Below are 21,919 nucleotides of genomic sequence, written 5' to 3'. Positions count from 1 at the left end.
TTGGTTGGTTTTCTAACTCTACGTCTTTGCCCATTTCATTGTATTTTACTGTTTTCCTGAGCTGCCCTTTGACATTTTCTATTTGGCACTTTTACTTCATCATTTCTTTCATTTGTCTTAGCTACTCTACAATTAAGAGCAAGTTTCAGTCTCTGAAATCCACTTTGACTTTTTATTTCGTTCTTGTCTTTTTATTGGCCTTTTTCTTTCTTTGTGCCTGATGGTCTTGGTGTTCAATGCGTCGGGTTTGTTTCTGCGATATCCTCAAAATTCAGATGTGGTACACTCAAGTTCATCCTTTCATTGTCATAAACTTCTTCCTGAGCTCATGAGCAATCCGTTCCCTGTTCCGTGATCAGAACCTGGCCTGGTTCAACTGTTGAGATTGAAGTTCTTACCCTCTCTTCCCACAGGTGTAGTCAAGTTAATGTCTACGTATTCCATCTGGAATGTTCTTGGAATACTCACATTGGTAGCTGCCTTTTTGGTGCTGGAAAGGGGTATTTGAGATGAAGAAGGTAGTGATTGCAAAAATTCTATCATGCGATGTCTTTCCTTTCTATCACCAATGTGGTATTTTCCAACTACTATTCCTTCCACTTTGTTTCCAACTTTTGAATTCCAATTGACAACAGTTATCAAAGTACCTTAACTGAATGTCTGATCAATTTCAGATCGAAAATGTTGATACAATTATTCAATTTCTTCCTCATTAACTTTAGTGATAGGTTTATAAAATTTAATAATAATGCATTGATTTGATTTCCTTTTATGAAGACAGATGCTATCCTATTACGGACAGCATTATACTTCCAGATAGATCTTAAAATGTCCTTTTGATGATGAATGCGACACCTTTCTTCTTCAATCTGTTATTCCTAAAAGGGAAACTAGGTTACCGTGTAATTCAAAAGGGCTAATAGCAGTCCAGTTCATTAGTGCCTAGGACATTGATCTTTATGCATTTTACTTTCTTTTTCATGACTTCCAACTTTCCTAGATTTATACTTCATACATTACAAAATCAAACTATTAGCAGATGTTCACAACAGCTTCTTCTCATTTTGAGTGGTGTCCCATCAGCAAAGGGAAGTCCCATAGTCTTTACTCCATCTGCGTCATCCTGTGGACTCTGTTTGCAAAGATTGCCCTTCCTCGGTCCTGTTTTGAGCGCCTTCCGACCCGAGTGCTTGTCTCCCGACGTTCTCTGAGGATGAGTGTCAGAGCATCTAATAAGGGTTTACTGCTCTTCATAAGGGCTTCAGGGGCTAATTCCTCAGATTGAGCCGATTGCTTCTTCGCAATCTGGTCTTCGTCGGGAAGCTCTGCTAAAACCTATTAACTTTGGATTAGCTGCTAGCATCGGAAATACCAGTGACATAGCTTCACATCTCCCAGTAACATGCAAGGCACCACGGTATGAAAAACTTACAGATTGTGGTAAGCCGAGGCCTTGGTAGAAAGCATTTGATCTTATTTCTGCACACCCAAACACGGGCACAGAAAACTAGCCTTATTTTGAGAAAGATCTCCATTGTTCCCAGATGGAAATGTTTTCAAACACACTTTCTGAATAATGAGTCACCGCCCACCCCGCAATAGCCCTCCATGAAGTAGAAGTCACAAAGGTGCTACCAGAAGAGATGAATCACCTGTGTCCGGCTACTTCACAATACCTGAACGTTATCTGCAGACGACAGGAGTCAGCTTATATAGCCAACCCACCTTAAAATGAAAAATGTAGCAAACTCTGTTTTGACAGCTCTTGCTGATAACACTGATCAGAGCTTACTTCCCCTAGGGAGGGCTCAGGGGCATTAGGGGCATTGGGGCAATAGGTCAACTAGCACTAACTCAAGATGGTGACTCATTGCTTGCTTATTATGTTGCCCACTTATGATATTCCCCATTGACGACTATCTAATATGTTAGTTGTATGACGTGTATGCCTTATGAAAGATCTGTGAGCCCCATTACACAAGGGGGAACCCCAACAGACAGGAACCACTCTGGGCAGAGCAGAGATTTCCCAGTACACATCCCCCCAGGCGAGCGTCCAGCAACTCACTCTGAGCTGGGCACCCAGCGGCGGTGCCTGGGAAGGTTCTCTCTGGTCACAGTGAATTTTTTGTAAAAGCAGTTTCTCTCAAACCTCCTTTTGTTGTTGTTGTTGTGATAGCTGAGGTAAGAGAACAGTGTGGGGCTGTGAAATGTTTCCTACTCAGGAAGAAATGCCTCAGAAACGGTTGTGATGTTGAACATAGCTCCCAAAGACAGTGCTATGGCAAAAACTTAATGTAAAAGTGGTTTTCTTATTTCAAAAAAGGTGAAATATCAATTGATGACAAACTTCATTCTGAACATCTGTCAACTTCCCAAATGGATGAAAATGTCCACTTGCAGTGCATTTGGAGTTCATTTCACCAGGTCAGACTGCTAATCAAGCTTCCTATTTAGAGGTTCTGAAAAGATTACATAACAGTGTGCAACCACAAAGGTCTGATTTGTGGCAGACCAGGGACTTATTTGGCCACTACAACTATGCACCTGCTCACGGAGTCAGCTCAGTGCACCAGTTTTGGGCAAAAACAGTATGCATCTCTTACCCCACAGACCTTGCTTACCTGACCTCGCAATGTGTGACTTCTTTTCGCTTCCATGAAGGAAGAGAAACACGAAAGGATAGCCATTTGATGGCACAGAAGAGGTGGAGAAAACAGTAAAGAAGGTGCTGCCAGCCATCCAAACAGATGAATTTGAAAAGTTTCCAAGAATGGAATCACAGATTTGACAAATGCATTCAGTGTAATGGAGAGTATTTTGAAGGTGATAAGATTTATTTGTAAAAATAAAAAAATAAATACATAGCTTTGAAAAATAATTTCTGGTTGTTTTTTTTTTGGGGGGGGGTACTCCCTCGTATATACCCATTGGAAAATATATTAATTCTCTCAGTCTTGACATGGGACAAGGAACTTCTGTGCCCTGCTGTCTATCTGTCTTTAATAATTTCTTCAATTGCAAAGTCCCTTCTGGGGATTTGTTCTAGTTTGGGGGACCCCCCCCCACATCCCAACAATAGATAAAATATGGAACAAATCTATAAGGAAATTATATTCTCAGATGTTTTGTCTATTCAAAGATTTGCACTATAAATGGCTACAGAAAAAATTAGCAAACCCTAAGGAAAGGTGTTCATTTTGTAAAGAGTTCTTGGAAGTTGAAAGAGAGATTTGCGATGACAAATTGGTGCCTTGTAATGGCCAGTGCCTTTTTTGTCGATTTAAGGTTTGCAAATATTTCATCGTCTTAGTGTCTTACATCATCACAGTTTATCAATTCAAAACTTTATTTTATTAAATTATTTTAATTGAACTGATACCTGTATCACAGCATTTTAAAAATCCATATTTATTTACTTACACATATTTTGGATTGATAAGAGTAAATGATAGATTTTGTTTTTTACTTTCCATCATAATAGCAACCATTCAAACTTTCCACATGGTTCAGATACGAGCATTTTCTTTCTTTCTTTCGTTTGTTTGTTCGTTCTCACAGTATGACAATATAATCAGGACTGATAACACCATGAACACCCTCACAGGTTTTCTAAGGCTACAAGTCCATATTGAAACGGACACACCTTTCTCCAATAGAGCAACTGTGGGAGGCAAAGTTGACCTCTTAAATTAGCAACAGAGAGTTCTAACCACTTAACAACCAAGGCTGCTTCATATTTCAGTTGCTGTTAGATGCCGTCCATCCAGTTATGGATCTTGGTGACCCGAACTATAACACGATGAAGCCCTGTCCACTGCTGTGCTAGCGCCTCAGACCTTCAAGTGTTTGAGCCCATTGTTTCATCCAGTGACAATTCATAAGACTCGGTGTTTTCCTATTTTTCAAGGATCCTGTATTTTACCAACCATGACATCCTCCTCCCTCCTGATAACATGCCAAAGAATGTGTGGCAAATTCACTCCACCTTCCCTTTTAAAGAGTATTATAATTACATTTCTTCCAAAAGATATGTGCACCGTTTTCTGGAAGCACACAGTATAGTATGGCTTCTTAATCAATACCGTTCTCCAAAGACATCACAATTTCTTCAGTCTTTGTTTGTAGTAGTCCAGCTTTGGAAGGCATGTGAGAGGACTGAATCTGTCACCGGTGATAGTTAGGCTTCTGGTTGAATTGGCTGAGCCAGGATTGTCAGTGGAGTATCAAAAAGGCACCTTCATAAGGTGCTTTACGACATTCTGCTTGGAGATAGGACTTGCTCTATAGCTATAAAAGAGACTGTACAGAACTGGGTCTCTCTCGCTCTCTCTCATTTTTCTTCTCATTCTTCTTTTTTTCTGATGGCCTGGATCCTGTGTCTGGCTTCCTGGGGGAGCAGCTACCATGTGACCTGCTGACCCTCAGAGCACTCAATGACCTGCCAGGTTGCCTGCTGACCTTAGCTTCCTTTGACTCTACCTCCATTGGCCTGTGTCTTCCTGCGGCCTGCAGCACCATTCCAGCAGATACTTCAGTCAGCTAACATCTGAGGCATGGCATCAAGTTATCCTTGGTGTGCACAACCTCCAGTTGAGTGAGCCATTTGCTTGATATAAATTCCTTTCTTTTCTTCTCTTCTTATAAATGTTTTTACATTGTGGCTTAGGTGGCAGTTTACATTTCAGATTGTCAATTTTGTATTCAACACTTGACACTACTTACCAGACCCTCCCGTAGTTTACGCTTTACGCATGTCTTGATTCATTGTCTTCCTCCTGCTCAGGACTATCTTCTATCTCACTCAAGTTGACACCCATTAAGAGTCCAGCCCGGGGGCGGTAACTTTTGAGATGGAAGAGCCAATCCTGTCCCTCACAACAAGCTCAAGATTATTCGAGAGCCATAAATATATTTTCACAAAAAAGGAAAAGTTAAAGTAATAGTACAAATGAAACTATGATTGTTTTATTTTCATTTTCAATTGTATTTCAAAACCACATGCACTTCCCAAGAGAGCCACACAGGGGTCATCATCTTCCATCAGCCACCCCCTGGGCCAGCCCATGGCTATAGCATCCCACGCTAACGCTCGCCCCCTGGGCTATCTCCGAAGTCTGTTCCCTTTGGCATGAAAATCTTTATCATCATTTTCCTCATATAATATCTGTGCTTTTGTAATTGGCTAATCCCCCTCAGCATCTGTTCTTCAGTTCCATCTATGCTCTGAGGTGCTTTATGTTTTCATCATACTTTTTATTGTGTTTCATTGTGTGCATGTAGTTTCTTTAGTAAATTTTCTGCTTGGGGACAAATAGGTTGTCCTGATCTTCCTGCGATTGGGAACAGTGTTGCAATGAACACGAACACGGGTGAGCATATGGCTTTTATTCCTTTTGTGTTTATACCGGCGGGGGAATTGTTAGATCACAGGGAATTTCCATTCCCAATTGTTTGAGATCCTGCCATGTATCACTTCCACAGTGGTTGTACATCTGGAGCGGCTCACCAGCGGTGTATGAGTCCTTCAAGCTCTCCGCTGTCTCTCCAGCATTTGTTGTTTCCCATCTTGTTTTATTTTTGTTTTTCACGTTGAATGTCACTGTTGATGTAAGGAGATAGCTCATCATTGTTTTGGATTGCATCTCCCACATGGCTACTGATCAAGAGTAAAGGTGGATGCATACTGTTTGCTGCCATCTAAGTGGGGGTTCTTAGCCAGAGATGTACCTGCGATCTCTCTCTGTGTCTTAAACGTCCACACTGCATGGCAGTTATATATATACATATTTTAATCATTTGATTTGGGGCTCTGACACCTCTTATAACCATCCATACATCAATTGTATCAAGCATATTTGTACATATGTCACCATCATCATTTTCTAAACATAATTCGTATTTGATAATTCATGATTCATAATTCATAATTCAAACCTATTTGAGCCCTTGGTATCAGTTCCTCTTTTTTCCTTCCCTCCCCTCCCTCTACCCTAGTGACCACTTGATAAATTATAAATTATTATTATTTCCATATCTCACACAGACCGCTGTCTCCCTTCACCCACGTTTCTGTTGTCCATCCCCACAGGGAGGGATGGTGTGGGGATGGGTGGGTTATGATCAATCACTGCAATCAGTTTCCCTTCCGCCTCTCCTCCCTCCAACTTCCCCTTGCCCTCCTGGTATCGCTACTCCATTTCTGTTCCTGAGGGGCTTATTTGACCTGGACTCTGTGTGTCATGAACTCTCATCTGTACCAATGCACCTGCTCCGGTCTAGCCAGAATTCAAGGCAGGACTGGGGTCATGATAGAGAGGAAGGACCAGAGGAATATTGTGTTTCATTGGTGCTATACTGCACCCTGGTTGACTCGTCCCTTCCTTGTGACCCTTCTGTGAGGGAATATCCTATTGTCTACAGATGGGTTTGGGGTTTCTTCTCCAACCCCCCTCATTCTCAGTATTTTGCTGAATTAATTTTTTTACATTGTTCTCTTGTCTTCCCACTCATCTAAGTCTGCCATGACGTTCTTTTCATTTGTTATTGGAGAGGTTGTCCTATTGAATCTGTTCTAGTTATTGAAGGTTTTGTGATAGTATGTCTGTTATATGTCCCTCTTTCCTTTCCATATATGCATTAATTGCTATCAAATTTCCACTGATTTACTATATCCCATAAGTTTTGGTACACTGTATTCTCATTCTCAATAGAACAACCTTAAGATATATCTCTCACAGGCCATAGATTGATGCACTATGTTTTCAGAGCCAGTCTGCTACCTTTGTCTTTTGATGGGCAAGTTCAAGCTGTTGACAGAGTTATTAATAACAACTGTGGATTCATTGTTGTCACCTCAGCCTTTTGTGTTGGGTGTTTTCCTGTCTCTCTTCATATCTGTGGACTGTATTTTGTTTGTTTGTTTGTTTGTTTGTTTTTGGGGGGGGCCTCATTCTTGCCTTCTTTTTCCTCTGAGGCAGTGTGATCCTGGTAGGTAGTTTCATCGGGTTGACTTCTGGGTGGAGTTGCTGTTGACTTCTTTGTTGTGTCTTGTTTGGGAAGACCAATTATTCAAATGCTGCTCCTATTCATAGCATTTGCCATTCTCGGGCTTTCTTCCACCTCTTTTGTTATCTTGTTTGACTGTCTTTCCATTTGGTTGAAGTATGCCTGGTTGCCTTAAAAAAAATCCCACACTGGTATGATTATCTCTTCCAGGCTGTTTGTGGGGGTCTGTTATCTTGTGTTTTGCTTCTGTTACCTCATCCATTATTTCTTGTATTTCTCATTTGTGCCTGGACCTCATCCCCGCTATCGTGGACTTCATCCCCTCTATCATGGACCTCATCTCCTCTATCATTGCTTCTTATTCTGCGTTGCTCCCCTCCTAGTCTGGATTACTCCCACCAGCATTCTGAAGACTTTTGGTTTTTGTTGCAGAGCCTCTGTTTCTTCTAATAGTGTCATTAGATTTAGGATTCCTTCTGCTGTTGAATTTTGTTTTTCCTGTGTCCTTTGTGAGGGTATTGAGGTATGTTGCTGTGTGCATGTTGTTTTGGAAAAAATGGGCACCATGTTCCCAGGAGGCAGAGGGATCCTGAGCTCTTTCTCTGTGGGTCTGGTAAGAGTGGTTTCAGGGACTACCTGTGGCCTACTATGGTGGTGGGTTGGGCTGCTGTGTAGGCAAGGTATCTTGGTGACCCAATGGCCAGCAGTGGTGGTGGGGCCTCGGAGGGTGGGCTGAGACCTAAGAATGCCACTGGGCACGGTTGGAGCAGGTGTGAAGCATGGGCACAGGCCTGGTCTGTACTGTCTGGCCACAAGTTCCAGTCTTTTAAAAAAACTCTCTGTGGAGTCCAGAACTTGTAGAGTCAGTTTTGGGGCTGTAGCTTTCAGCTCCTAGCTTTTCCTGTTTTGCTGTTAAAATCCTAGACTGTGCTCTGGAAATTAGAGTTCTGCCTGTTTTATTATATTAATATTGTGCTAATGGTCCAGGGTTTGGTGGCTTACATTATAAGTTACACAACGGAAGCGAGCCTGTAATTTTAAGCATCTTTTTTTTTCTTTTATAATGGGCTTGTGGGGTACGCTGGTATTGCTATCAGGGTTGTGCCATCTTATCCCCCATTGAAGGGGAACCAGATTAGCCAAATGGATTTGGGCCCAACTGGATCTGAATTCTGCCTTGGCTCCACTTTCTGTGTCACCCCTGTTTCTCTCCTGCACAGCTATGCAGGCTGTGCTCTGTGGCTCTGCATTCTGTCATGGTTAAACATCCTAGGGGCTGAAAATTAGAGTCTATTACCTATCATTACCCATGCTGGCATGTGCAGAGCTGAGGAGAGGGTGAAAGGGCATGGTGATATAGTCACTCGGTTCCTGGTTCAGGAGAGCTAAAGCAATGCCCGAGATTTCAGGAGCGGGTAGACAGCAGAGAGGGGAATTCCAGTGTGAGGTCTTTTGGCTAGTTCTCAGAGGCAGTCCAAGACCCTGGGTTTATGACCACCTTAAGACAGCAGGCTGGGGAAATTACTGCACACTGTGGGTCTTGGATCTTGGGCATAGGAAGGGTGGAGGACACCATCCTACTAGACCTGCTGAGGGATTAGTGGAGCTATCAGACAGATTTGGTGAATTTCGAGCATTACAGCCTGTTCTTGAATCAATTCATGGATGAAAGTCTCAGGGTAAACTCTGAAACAGACCCTAGTGCACTGAATCTATTTTTAGCACCCAGCTTCCCAATATTGGCCTCCTTACCTCTTAATTTTCTGATCTAACAATAGGAACCCTGGGTGAGTGATTCTACCTGGACAGCATCTTAACTCTCTCCCTCTGGCAGTGATACTCTAAAAGCCAGTGTCTCAAGAGAGAAAGACAGATGAGAGTCATGCTCTGCTTATGACCTATCCTGAAGAATTACACAACTGGACCTCTTTTTAAAGTGTTTTTTAAAATTAAATCTCTGTTTCATGATCCCACTGCCACACATACCACTGTTCCATTATTAAAAAAAAAGGGGTGGGGTGGCGATACATTTTCATTATTAAATCTATTAACCAAATGATATCATTTTTGTTATTGTAGCCACCAGATATTATAATAGTCACTCTTTCAATGTCTATATTCTTTTGAGTTAACATGTCTAATAATGAAGGCATATTTAAAAATAAAATTTAACCAGGCATTTTACTTTAATCTAGTTTAATATTTAAAAAAGAGAAGTTAACAGAATGGAATCATCTCTTGAAGCACATACCAAGCACCTTTTAAATAAGATTATATAGATTTTATCAGGATATTATAGACAGGTGTACTCTTAACTATACCTAGGGATAATATTTAATATTAATAATAATAGATTTCATAGGAAACAGCTGAATCTTGTTGCATTTCAGTTTACCTTATTTAATTGGCTTTCAAGTATCAAGTAGGTTTATTTCCATTTAAATTACTTGTTAAGTAAAAGTTTTTTCCATTATACTCAAGACCCTCAAATAGATTAGTGTAAGTTGTACATAGTTCAAGGGCTCCTGCTTAGGCGAGTCAATATAGAATGAAATTCAAGCTGGTCTTTGTTCATCACCGCATGTACTCTTGGCTCAAGGCTGTCCAGACAATGTAGGATGCTCTTTTGAGCTAGCTTCATGATGTCATTTGGGTTCATAGAATCCCTAGTTAAAAGATGATACCACAGAGATCTCCTTTGAAGCAGCATGGTGCCATGGGAAAGCTGCGATGGGTTTGGCAGGAAAAGCAAATGCAGTTGGAATTCTGACTATGTGTTTGTGTTTTAAATTTGAGAAAGCAATAGAATCTTGCTGATTCATAATTTTGCTGCAGGTAAAATAGAAATAGCAATCTATATCTTTCCCTATGCCCCAAAGAACAAAAACTCTGCCAGGCCCTGTGCCATTCTCAAAGTTATTGTTATGTTTATGCCATTGTTGAAGCAACTGTGTTACCCTATCCCTTTGAAGGTCTTCCTTTTTCACGGATGCACCAGCAAGCATGATACTCTTTTCCAGGGACTGGTCGTTCATCATAACACGTCCAAAGTAAGTGAGATGTGGTCTAGCCATTTGAGCTTCTAAAGAGCATTCTGGATCTATTTCTTGCAAGAAAAATGTGTCCTTTGGGGGTCCGTGGTGCTTTCCATATTCACCACCAGCATGCTATAATTCAAATGTATCAGTTCTTCTGCAATTCTCAATGTTCAGTTTCCAATCGTCAGATGCATATGTGATGACTGGGTCAGGTAGTCATTAGTTCTCAAAGTGACTTCTTTGATCTTTAATACTTTAAGGAGGTCCTGGGCTGCAGATTTACCTAATACAATACATCTGTATTGTTTAAGAACTTAAACAGCATCCAACATAATTTCTGGGAGATGTGTCTTAGAGCTTTAATATTTCACTGTGTGGGGTTTTTCAAAAAATGTTGATAGTTATAGAGGTTTCCAATTCTATTTCACGGAGGTAATTATATAACTTACCAGTTAAAGTCACAGTAGAAATAATAAAATAAAATGATAAGTTAAAATTCAGTTCAGGAAAAATTCTCCTGGGGAAAAAATTTCTCAAAATGTGTAAGAAATGAATTTCATACTTCAGCTTTGTAACTTTCTGTCTTCAAAATTCAACTAACAAAACAAATTACCTTCCAAGATTGCATCTCTCCTTCAAGCAAGACCCTCACATACTTGTGTGATCCAATCATATACTTTTACACCCTCAACTCTTGAAAATAAATGCTCTGCTACAAATAAAGTAGTCAGAACTGAATCTGTTTGTGTTGATGTAACTGATAGATGAAAATAAAGATAAAGCTATAAAAGATTAGTAAATTCATGCATCTACCATTTATAGGTAAAGATTCTCAAAGGTATTTAAAACATGAATTTGTCTAAATCTTTGTTTCAATGGTATATCTCTGATTATCTTTATTGGTTTAAAAATTAAAAATTTCATAGTTAGTGGAAAATGACATGGCTAGTTTTTAAAAATAAGATGAGATTTTTTTCTACAGGAAAATTACAAGTATACTGCATATTCAATGATACCTTGGTTGTCAAACAGCTCTAAACTCAAACTTTCCTCTACTTGAACAGTCAAGCTTGAAAAAATCTGCTGTGTTAGACTGATGGTCAAACCTAACATATGACTTAAATAAATTTGTGTGGATAGAGAGTGAGTCACATCTCTTGTCTCACTGCTGACACAAAAGGGTGATGCTTCAGCCTCAGAACTAATTATTTGGTTTTCCATTATTTCTTATGGGAAAATATGTCCAATTCTCAAGCTATTTGGTGTTTGAACATGAATTTGGAATGAGTTGAGTTTGACTACCTGGGTATCACAATATTTCAAAATTAATATTTGTAGATAAAGCCCAAACTATGCACATACATTACTAAAGCCTATAAAACACAGCTTTGTATCTCGTTTATAAATTACATGACTGCTCCTTTCATCGTGATGCTGTCACCAAGCCAAACTCTGAGTTGCTAAAAAATCCTAAGCTCTGCCCATCCTTTTGGTGCTTACCTGGTCTGTCCTCCCTTTCATTACTACTTTTTCACCCATACCTTGAGTGCATGTGCCTCAGCACACACAATTTCTAGTTTTCAAAATGTTAACATGCATTGCCAAATGTACTTAAAGTATATAACTTTTGCATTGATAATTTGATTATTCTAAATAGATCCACTAATTATACTCTTCCCCAAATTTGATAACTATATAAGCCACTATTTTTGCTTTTTTTATTATGCTTTGGGTAGAAGTTTGCAGAGAACATTTATTTTCCATTCAGCAATTTATATACATTTTGTTTAGTGAGTGTGGTGTAAAGACCCTCAATGTGTTGTAATTGTTGTTAAGGTCATCTCGACAGTTCCAACCCATGGCAACCCTATACACGACCTAACTAAACACTTCCCAGTCCTGCACCTTCCTCAGTTGAGCCCATTGTTGTAGCCATTGTGTCCATCCATCCTGTTGAGGGCCTTCCTGTTCTTCACTACCCCACCAGTTTACCAAGGGTGAGGTCGCTGATGTCAAGCATGAGGAGTAGTCTCTCCTGACAATATAGCCAAAGGATGTAAGCCAAAGTCTTTCCAAGATCATCTCTAAGGAGAACACTGGCAGTACTTCTTCCAAGACAGGTTTGTTTGTCCTCTTGGAATTCCATTGTGCTTTCAATATTCTTTGCCAGCACCACAAGTCAAACACATCTATTCTTCTTCAGTCTTCCTTATTCAATATCCAATTTCACATGTCTATGAAGCATTAGAAAACACCATGGCTTGAGTCAGGCACCCCTTAGTACTCAAAGTATCAGCCTGGCTTTTCAACACTCTAAAGAGGTCTTGTGCAGTAAATTTACCTAATGTTGCATGTCTTTTTATCTCTTGGATTCTGCTTCCATGAAACTTAATTAGGAATCCAAGCAAGATGAAATGCTTGACAACTTCAACCTTTTCTCCACTTATCATGATGTAACCTATAGGTGCAGTTGTGAGGGTCTTGGTCTTCTTTACATTGAGTTGTATTCCATATTGAAGGCTGCAGTCCTTGATCTCCAGCAGCAGGAGTTTCAAGTCCTCCTCACTTTGAACAAGCAAAGTCACTTCCATACCAAAGGTTGTTGATAGCTCTCTTCCGATCCTGATGCCACCTTCTTTTTCATATAATCCAACTGCTCTGATGAGTTGCTCAGCATACAGATTGAATAAGTATGGTCAGAGGATACAATCCTGATTCATACCATTCCTAATTTCAAAGCATACAGTTTTCCTTGTTCTATTTGCACAAATGTCTCTTGATCCATGTACAAGTTCAGAATGAGTACCATGAAGTGTTCTGAAATTACTTTCTTCTTAAGACTATCCATAGTTTGTTATGATTCACACTGTCTAGTGCCTTGGCATATGCCAGAAAATATAAGTACACATCTTTCTGGTATTCTCGGCTTTCAGCACCAAGATCCATCTGACCTCAGCAATGACGATATCATTCCATATCCTCTTCTGAATCCAGCCTGTACCTCTGGCATATGCTCATACACTTTTGATTCTCTAACTCTAGGTATTTGAAATTTTTATTATAATATTTTATTTTGTCTTTTTGAGCTGCCCTTTGAAATTTTCTTTACCACTTGTTTATCATTTGTTGTACTCTGGTGGCTTGTATGTCACTGTATGTTGTTGTTGCTGTGATCCTAGAAGCTATGTCACCTGTATTTCAAATGCCAGCAAGTTCACCCAAAGTGAACAGGTTTCAGCAGAGCTTCCTGAGTAAGAAGAAGAGACTATGAAGAAGTAATCTTCCTTAGAGTTAAAACAAAAAATAAAAAGAAGAACAGGTTCAACATACCTTAAATGGAAACAACTCAAGAGAGAATTTCAGGCTCGAGTTGTAATATTAAAAGATTCTATGAGCAAATGTTGAATGATGCAGGAATTACCAAAAGAAGGAGAGACTGCATAGACCACTGTACAACAAAGAAATAGTCTGCCATGTCAAACTGCAGCAACAACCAATGGTGCTGAGAGAATAAGCTCAAATTGAACTGAAATAAAATACGTCTTGGAAGAATTAGAGCAAGAATGGCCCTTAGAGGCAAGGTGGTAAGACTTCATCGTACATACTTTGGATGTTTTTTCAGGAAAGACCAGTCCCTGGCGAAGGATATCATGCTTATTGAAGTTAACTCTGGAAATAAATAAAGATGAGAACATGTACCAGGCCTATGGCCAACTGGAATTTGTAGAAGAGAGAAAATTATGTTACGATGCTTCTGATTAGTTGACTCTCAATAAGGGTTGCAAGAAAAAAGAAGATTAAATTTGTATTTCAATTATTTAAAATTCTAACTACATCACAAATATTTTGTGAATATGTCTATACAAAAAATCTGTCATTTATGTGACACTCAAATGTAAAATGTCCTGTTTTTTCAATTAGTTTTTACGTTTCGCTAACATCCAGCTCATGTCTCGCATGGTTTAGTCATTCAGTCACATTCAGCAGAGTGGGGTGACCGTCACCACAATCACTTCCGGGACCTTACTTCTTCCTTGTCCTCCTTGTTGTAGGCTCCGCATTTCCCACCAGCCTCCCGTGCCAGGTCCCTTCTTACCCACTGACCCTATTTTGGTCTCCATGGGTTTACCTAATCTGGGTTTATGTAAAGAAAAACATACAAAAGAGCCAACAATGACAGAATGAAACAGAGAAAGACCTCAATCAAAAGCAAAACAGGAGACATTAAAAACTGGAGCAATTACACATTGGATCAAGAGGGATATCAAGGTTAGGTCAAAATATGCCCTGCATTTCTATGGACTAAACCTGTTAACTACACTGAATTCAGTAGCCTATAAAGGAAACGGAGCCTGAAAACACTGAAGCCCAGGGGTGCCTACACCTGCTGCCTTGTTTCCCAAGACTGTGGTTCCTGCATTCTTTTCCTCCTCAAATTCGCCTTCGTGCTATATGAATCTTGGATATAAAGCTATATATATATGGCTGTCACTAGATTTCTTTCTCTGAATAACTCAGCCTAACACAGGTGGCTCAGACAGAAAAGTGCCAGTCCACAAAAACATGTAAGAAAAATCATATTAATAATTTGAAATATCTCCCCTGACACATTATCAAGAAAGAAAAGAAGATGGCTATCTATAAAGCTTTAAAGAAAAAATACACTTCCTAATTGGTAGCAGTGCATCCTTGGACTGCAGCTTCAACCCGTCATGGACACTTTGCAGGACTAATAATAAATATTTCTGAAAACTAGCTCATTTCTTTGGATGCAGAATAATTGTCCCTCATTCACTGTCATCGAGTCAATTCAGACTCAGCGGTAATATAGGACAGGACAGGACTGAACTCTCTGGTTTTGTTTTGTTTTGTTTTGGGGGGGGGTGTTGCAAGAAAGTATGGAAAATTTTTAATAATTCACCAAGTAACTGAACTTCAAACATGTAACATAAATTTTGTGCTATATATTGAGGATTCCAAATTGAGCAAGACCAGAGTCTTCCCTGGAAGACCTTCCATATCATTGCAGATACCCAGATAAGTGGAACATGGCATAGTGTGGTGACTTACAGAATAGAGACTACCCACTCTGGTCGCACAGAGAAGGACATTGGTATTTTCCTTTAATTTGGTCACGATGAGTCAGAACTGACTCCCTGGGCGGTGAGTTTGTTTGCTTTTTCAATTGTTTTGTTAACATAGAAGTCACATATCATACACTTCAATGGTTTGATCATATCAAAAAGAGTTGTGTGATCAGTCCTAAAACGTGCTCTTCTTTCTTGTACTCATTGCTGTTAGCTCATTTCCTTCTCGCTTCCCTGCCGCTGCCCCCAAGAAACCATTAATCCATTACTGTCGATATCATTTTACCTATCCGGGATTTCATATACTGGGAAACGTACAAAAGTAAAGAGATGAGCCAGAAACCCCTCAATCTAAGCCTGCAACCCTTGATGGGCATAGAGAGTCTCAGCCTTGCCCCGGGAGAAGCTGGCGGCTTCGAATCCCTGACCACCAGTTCGCAGCCCAGCATGGCACCGCAACCCCCACAGTGCTCCAGGCAGAAAGAGGACTGCTCAACAATTTACATATCTATTAAAGGAAAATCATCATATTTTTAACAACACTATTAAGGCTTACTTGAGAACCAGTACCTGTATTCTATTGTCTAGATTCAGAGTTAAAATCTGCACACACACACACACACACCCCCCGCCCCCCCGCCACATGAACAGAGAGGGGAAAGATAGGAGTATCATGCTTTCCGAAACAGATGTGCCAGTTCTAAAACTTTTTTCAACACATTCGAATGAGAATCTCATTAACAAGGCAAAACGTTCTGGAAAGAGAAATGCAGTTTGAAACAATCTCAAGAAACAATATACAATTAAATTACCATATGTGTTTCCTCTGTATGAATGATATACAATACAAAATGAGGCAAGGGTTTCAAGCATTTTTATTAGCCGTACAGGAATTCTAAATGAAGTAAAATTGGCCTGGAAGAATATCAACTCATTTTCTTGAAAGTTTTAGTTGCTTACTTTGAGAGAGAACCTAGTCCTTCATGGGGAGACACTGAGGCACACAGCGCCAGTCATAAGAAAGTCCCACGTCACCTGTTGTCTCTTTCGGGTTCAAACAAAGGGAAACAGTGACAAATTCTACCTGGTGAACCGATGAGCAGAATTAACCCAGGTATCGAACAATTGTCCTTAGGTGACTTTTGACTTCAAGTGCATTTTCAGTATAAAGAAGTTTGCTGATCCTCTAGCCACAGATGTCTTTTCGGGCATTAATTTATTCCACAAATATATGCTGAGTGAATAAGACCAGTCAGACACTGAGAGAGATAAGGAACATAAGAGTGAACAAGCAGCAAATATCCCTGGCTGTTAGGAAGCTCACAACTCCCTGGGGGACAGAGACAATAATGTGACATATGCATAAGATCTCGGGGAAAATTACAGAAGGAAGGAAGATAGAGCATCTCTGAGCGGCTGTCAAGTGGATGATCTGGAAGCACAATTTCAGACAAGACAATGACTGGAGGGAAAGATCATTGAAGGCGGTAAGTGAGCCGACCCTGTGGCTATTTTAGGGGAGAATACGCCCCTCACAGGGAACAGCAAACGTAGAAGGATTGCCATGGTGTCAACCAAATGGTGCAAAGGATGTGACAACCTGGTATTCCACCTGTTGTTTATGAGTCGCTGTGCGTGAGCGTTGAGTTTGATTTTTCGGTTTGGTATATCGGAAGGTGGGGTTTCAGGATCCATCTTAAAATTCTGCCTACCACGTGAACTTTTATTTATTTTTCCTGTTTACTTGTTTGTTTACTAGTTTATGCACGCATGTGTTTGTTTGATTCCATTGGGACTATTATGAATCAATCTGCTTTGGAAATACAAGAAGAGGATTTATATGGACCTGTGTTCTTTACTACGGTGTATACTATCCTATAGTATACTTTACTATGCTATAGATGCTGGGTTGTAGACAACCTTTAATTTTGCAAAAACCCTCCTAACACTTTTCCAAAATGATTGTGTCACTTTGAATCCCTCTATCCTCCCTGCTGACGTGTATGGCAGTTCTGGGATTTTACAACTTCAATATGATTTTATCTTGCTGATCGCAAATGTCTGCTATTCTGCTGTGGTAAAGTGGTTGAAGGCAGTTTTATCCGTATCTTTCACTGGCTATTGGTGTTGGGTTTCTCATGTTTCTTGGATATCTGAATATTCTTTTTTATATTTTATTGTTAATATATCTATACATGTCAACATGTAACACCGCACTTGTCAATTCAGTCATTCCAGGAACCTTGGCTGCGGAGGTTGTGAGAAGGGAATTCTTGGTGTTCAAGGCCAAAAAACACCCCACTTTCCTACTTGGTCAATTGGTTCCTGCTCTGCTCAGCTTTGGGCCAGATGTGTGGTTGTGTGCACTTGTTCTCGGAACTCTGAATTGCTTGGTTCCCACGCGATTTGCTCTATTTTGTTTGTTTCTTTCTCCTATTGTTGTCAGAATGGGATCACCAAAAAACAAAACGAAACATTGCTATTGAGTTTATTCTGGCTCAGACTGACAGAGGAGAACTGCCCGTTTGTGCTTCCCGAGCGCAAACCCGTCAGGAGCGGCAGCTTCCTCTTTGTGCCACCGACCTGCTGTCAGTTTCAAACTGCTGCCTCTGGGGTTCGCAGCCCAGCAGGGAGCCCACTGGACCACTGCAGCCAGCACCATCTAAATCGGGTTACTGTCCTTTTTACTAATGGGTTTTAGGAGTTCATTTAATATTCTTGACACCTTTTGTCAAATATATGAATGAGAACTATCCTTTCCTGGTCCATGTTTTGAGAGCCACTGACTTGACGGTATATTTCTTCAAACAAATGCTTTAGTTTTCTATAACTCGAAGGGATTTGTCTCTTTTTCTTTTAAGCGTGGTAGACATTTTTTGTCATGTATTTGCCTACTCCAAATTTGTCAAGATTCATTTCTATATTTTCTTCTGTACTATTTAGAGGTCGAGCCTTTTCCTTGTAGTCTATTATCCAACTTAAACTAATACAGGAGTTAGGGATTATATTCGGGTCTTACAGCAAACAAGTGGATCCTAAAACCCAGCTAAGGTGACACAAACCCGTAAGCATCAGAAGTCCGCTCTCACGACACTCTCTTTCTGTACAATTCTCCTTATGCTCACAACTTTAAATAAAAACAATATGCTTATATCTCCCTCTATTCTCGATCTACAGATAGTTGGCATTGTTCATTGAATTATTCAAACAAATCCTGAGTTTAAAATGAACAAAAATATGTTTTCAATGTCCCGATTACAGCCTTGTTCTCCCTGTATGAATTTTACCCGTAGAAAGAAATATTAGCACCGTGCTCCCCGAACTGTTGGCCTTATCTTTCATTTGTTTCTGCCCTACATCTCCCTCAGCCAATGTCAGTACACTTCATTAATTGTCCAAGTTCTGACCACTTTTTAAGGTCTGCTCTGCTACCATATAATCCTGACCAGCATGACCCGTTCTCAGTAACCTCTCAACACAGCATCGTTTTCACTTCCACTCTCCTCCAATTCCTTCAGCAGGAGGGATCATCTTAAAATAGATTTTGAACAATGTGCGATAAAGAAATATGTATTGATCATTTATTCTGTGCCAAACATTGTTGAAACCACCAGAGATATCTAGATGGTAGTTATAAGACAGTGTCTAATTACATTAAATTACAGTCATAATTATAACAGCAAACATATGCAGGCATTTGAGTGTAAAGGTAAACAGTGGAAATGACTGCAGAGAAGTAATGCACAGTACTCTGTATAAAGCTTAAGAAGGGAATCTGATATGTTCAGAAAAGGAAATAAAGAATTTTGAGAAATTGATTCTTTAGCTAAAGTCTGAAATATGAGCACACATTATCTAAAATAGTGGGGCCAGCCAAGAGGTCCTATGTGTTTAGACGGCAGGGTTAAGCACACGGAGGCAAGCCAGGACGAGGGCTCTAAGGACAGATAGGACAGAAGGCAGAAGGGAGCCAGGTGAGCATGGCATGAGTAGGGGACTGGGGGTGGGGTAGGCGCAAACCGGACTTGAATGCCTTGCTGAGTCGTGTTTTGCTCTTCTCTAAGGTAACAGAGAACATTCTGAGAATGATCACTGCAGCCATAGTGTGAAGAACGTACTGAGAAAGGAACCATTCGGCCATGACTGTCTTAGAGGAGGGTGGCAACGCTTCCCTGAGGGGAAGTCCTTACACGTCCTGTGTGGAACAATCTCCTCCACTGGTGGTCCCACTCCCGTGTTGGGTCTGCAGTTACGTGCTGTCTTTAAATGGCACCCTTTCCTGACCCTTCTGGAGAAGAAAATCAATTGTTTCCTCCTTCAGACGTAGCATTCGCCATCATCATCATGCTTGTTTTCCTTTTAGCATTTTTACCTTCTGTATTTCGCACTTCTTGTTTGTGTGTCTGTGTCCATGGCAAACAGTAGAGTGGATGTTTCGGGAGAGTAAGGACGGTGTGTATATATTTTTGCCAGTTTGAAAGCACATGGCTCAGGGGCTGCTATGTGATTTTACCCAATAAATGTTCATCAAATGAAGAAATTGTCCTCCATTTGATATTTCCTTCCTTTAAAAAAAATATGTGCCACCTTAGCTCAAACATATATGTTAAACTTTCATCCAAGAACTCGTTAATGTCTACTAATGTCAGCTGTTATGCAAGATGTCAGGGTTTAAAAAAAGGAATTCATACATGTCAAAACGGTCTGGTGGCAGCATCGAACAGCGCCCCCCGAGAGACACACACACACACACACACACACACAGTTCTGAGTTCTCGGGGAGAAGAGAGAGTTAAGATCATCCGAGGCTGATTCCTATGAGGTGGATGTCAGACATGCCTCTACCCCTTCACCAACCTGGCACCAATTATCCTTCAACATGGCGCGCTTCTCTGCTGGGTTGCTATCTCATCGTGATGGTCGTACACGACTCACAGATATCACTCACAATGAATGGGCTTGTTAGGTATTGAACATATTATAGGTCAGGTTTAGGAGGATTTCCCTTGATCAGGGCAGACACTTCCTAGCTGCGCCCACAGGCATGCCTCTCTCTAACCCAACCTTTGGATCTCCTAGCTAGCCTTTGCCCAGCTCAAACCAGTGTTGAAAAGTTACTTTAGCTCTGCTTGCTAAGCGCCCAGAGGCCCCTACGCTGCCTGTAAACCTGCACCTGAAGGTACTCAAGTTGATCAAGCGCCTGGAAGCACCTCACTGGACCAGCAAGGATCATTCCCAGAGGGACCTAGCATTCCCACTCCATACCATCTCATACCAGACCCCCGGCCCTGCTGCCTCTCAGGGCCTCCCTATCTCCCAGAGAGAGGAGGTTCAGTGCAGGGATCTTAGATCCAAACAACCTGGGGCCCTCCTGGCTTCTTTCTTCATCACAGTAAGAACACTTCCTCCTTCCTCAGAGATGGCTCCTTTCAAGCCTCGTGGGATGGCCAACGTGACTGGTCCCCACTTCATGGTTCCATACACCTTCTTTGTTGGGTCATTACCAGAATAAGTCAGTGTCCAATGTAGACAGGCGTGGGTTCACTCCAGAATACATGTGCTCCAACCTCTCTGTGAGTACCAGTTGGCTTCATAATTGTTCTTGCAGCAAATACACTTGTTCTGGTTTATAAAAGAGTCTAATCAAAACAGGGACTTCTGAAGGGACCAGCTAGGCCAATTAACTTAAGAGAGACATATCAGCTCAGAAAAATGATGAGAGATTTTTACAACATATATACAAAAGGGATATTCCTGATATGGTTTGCTTGAAGGACACAGAATTTAGAAGAAGGGCTTATTATTTAGAAAGTTGAGAAATGTATTGTTGAGGAAAAGGGCAGAAAGCTACGTGCTGAGGAATTGTTTTTCTTTCCTTCATCACAACAATGAACCTGCTCATTCTTTGACAGGAGCAAGGGCTGTCTTCTGAGAATTGATGTTATAGGCATTGCCCATGCATCCTGCAGCCAGGACCTTGTCTTTAAGGCTTCTTTTTATTTCCCACACTCAAAGAACACTTAAAAGAAGCACAGTTTGAGTCCCTTGAGAGTGGATGCACAAACTTCCATTTTAACCTGATATAAATCGACAAGTGCTGAATCCTTAGGCCCTAGGGAAGCTTTAGAGAGAGGCAAACACCATGTTTATATAGATAGATAGATAGATAGATAGATAGATAGATAGATAGATAGATAGATAGATAGATAGAAGCTGATGAACAATTACTTTACATTTTGCTATTTTTGTTTAATAAAGATTTCCATGATTTTTTGAAATACTTTTGTCTTACCCTCAATATAAGGAGATTCAACAGAAACTCCCCTCCCCCCTCCCTTGAGTCTGGAGATCCCATATCTAGTTAGTTAACCTCTGGTTCTTTCGACTGGGCCAATGGGCTGCCACATTTAGGAGATGTCATGGCCTGCCATCTTGCTTGCAAACCTTGGCTTCATCGCCTCTACAGACACACACGAGCTTTCTGCTGATGTTGAGTTCTCAGGCCCTGGGATGCCTTAATTCAGGAGATGCCTCCAACCTAAGACATGACACATAGACGTAGACTTGTCTGGATATGGACGGCCCCATTTTACAACCGTGAGAGCTCTTTTCTTAGTATACATATACATCTGCCGTCTATCTACCCCTATCAATTCATCTACCTCCCTACCTACTTACCTCCCTACCTACCCTACTTACCTACCTCCCTCCCTCCCTACCTACCTACCTACCTACCTACCTTACTTACCTACCTCCCTCCCTCCCTACCTACTTACCTACCCACCT

Source organism: Echinops telfairi, unplaced genomic scaffold (genome assembly GCF_000313985.2).
Source record: "Echinops telfairi isolate 266 unplaced genomic scaffold, ASM31398v2 ScPeMD7_2573;HRSCAF=3158, whole genome shotgun sequence".
In the NCBI taxonomy this organism is placed as follows: domain Eukaryota; kingdom Metazoa; phylum Chordata; class Mammalia; order Afrosoricida; family Tenrecidae; genus Echinops; species Echinops telfairi.
This window is presented reverse-complemented; position numbering follows the sequence as displayed.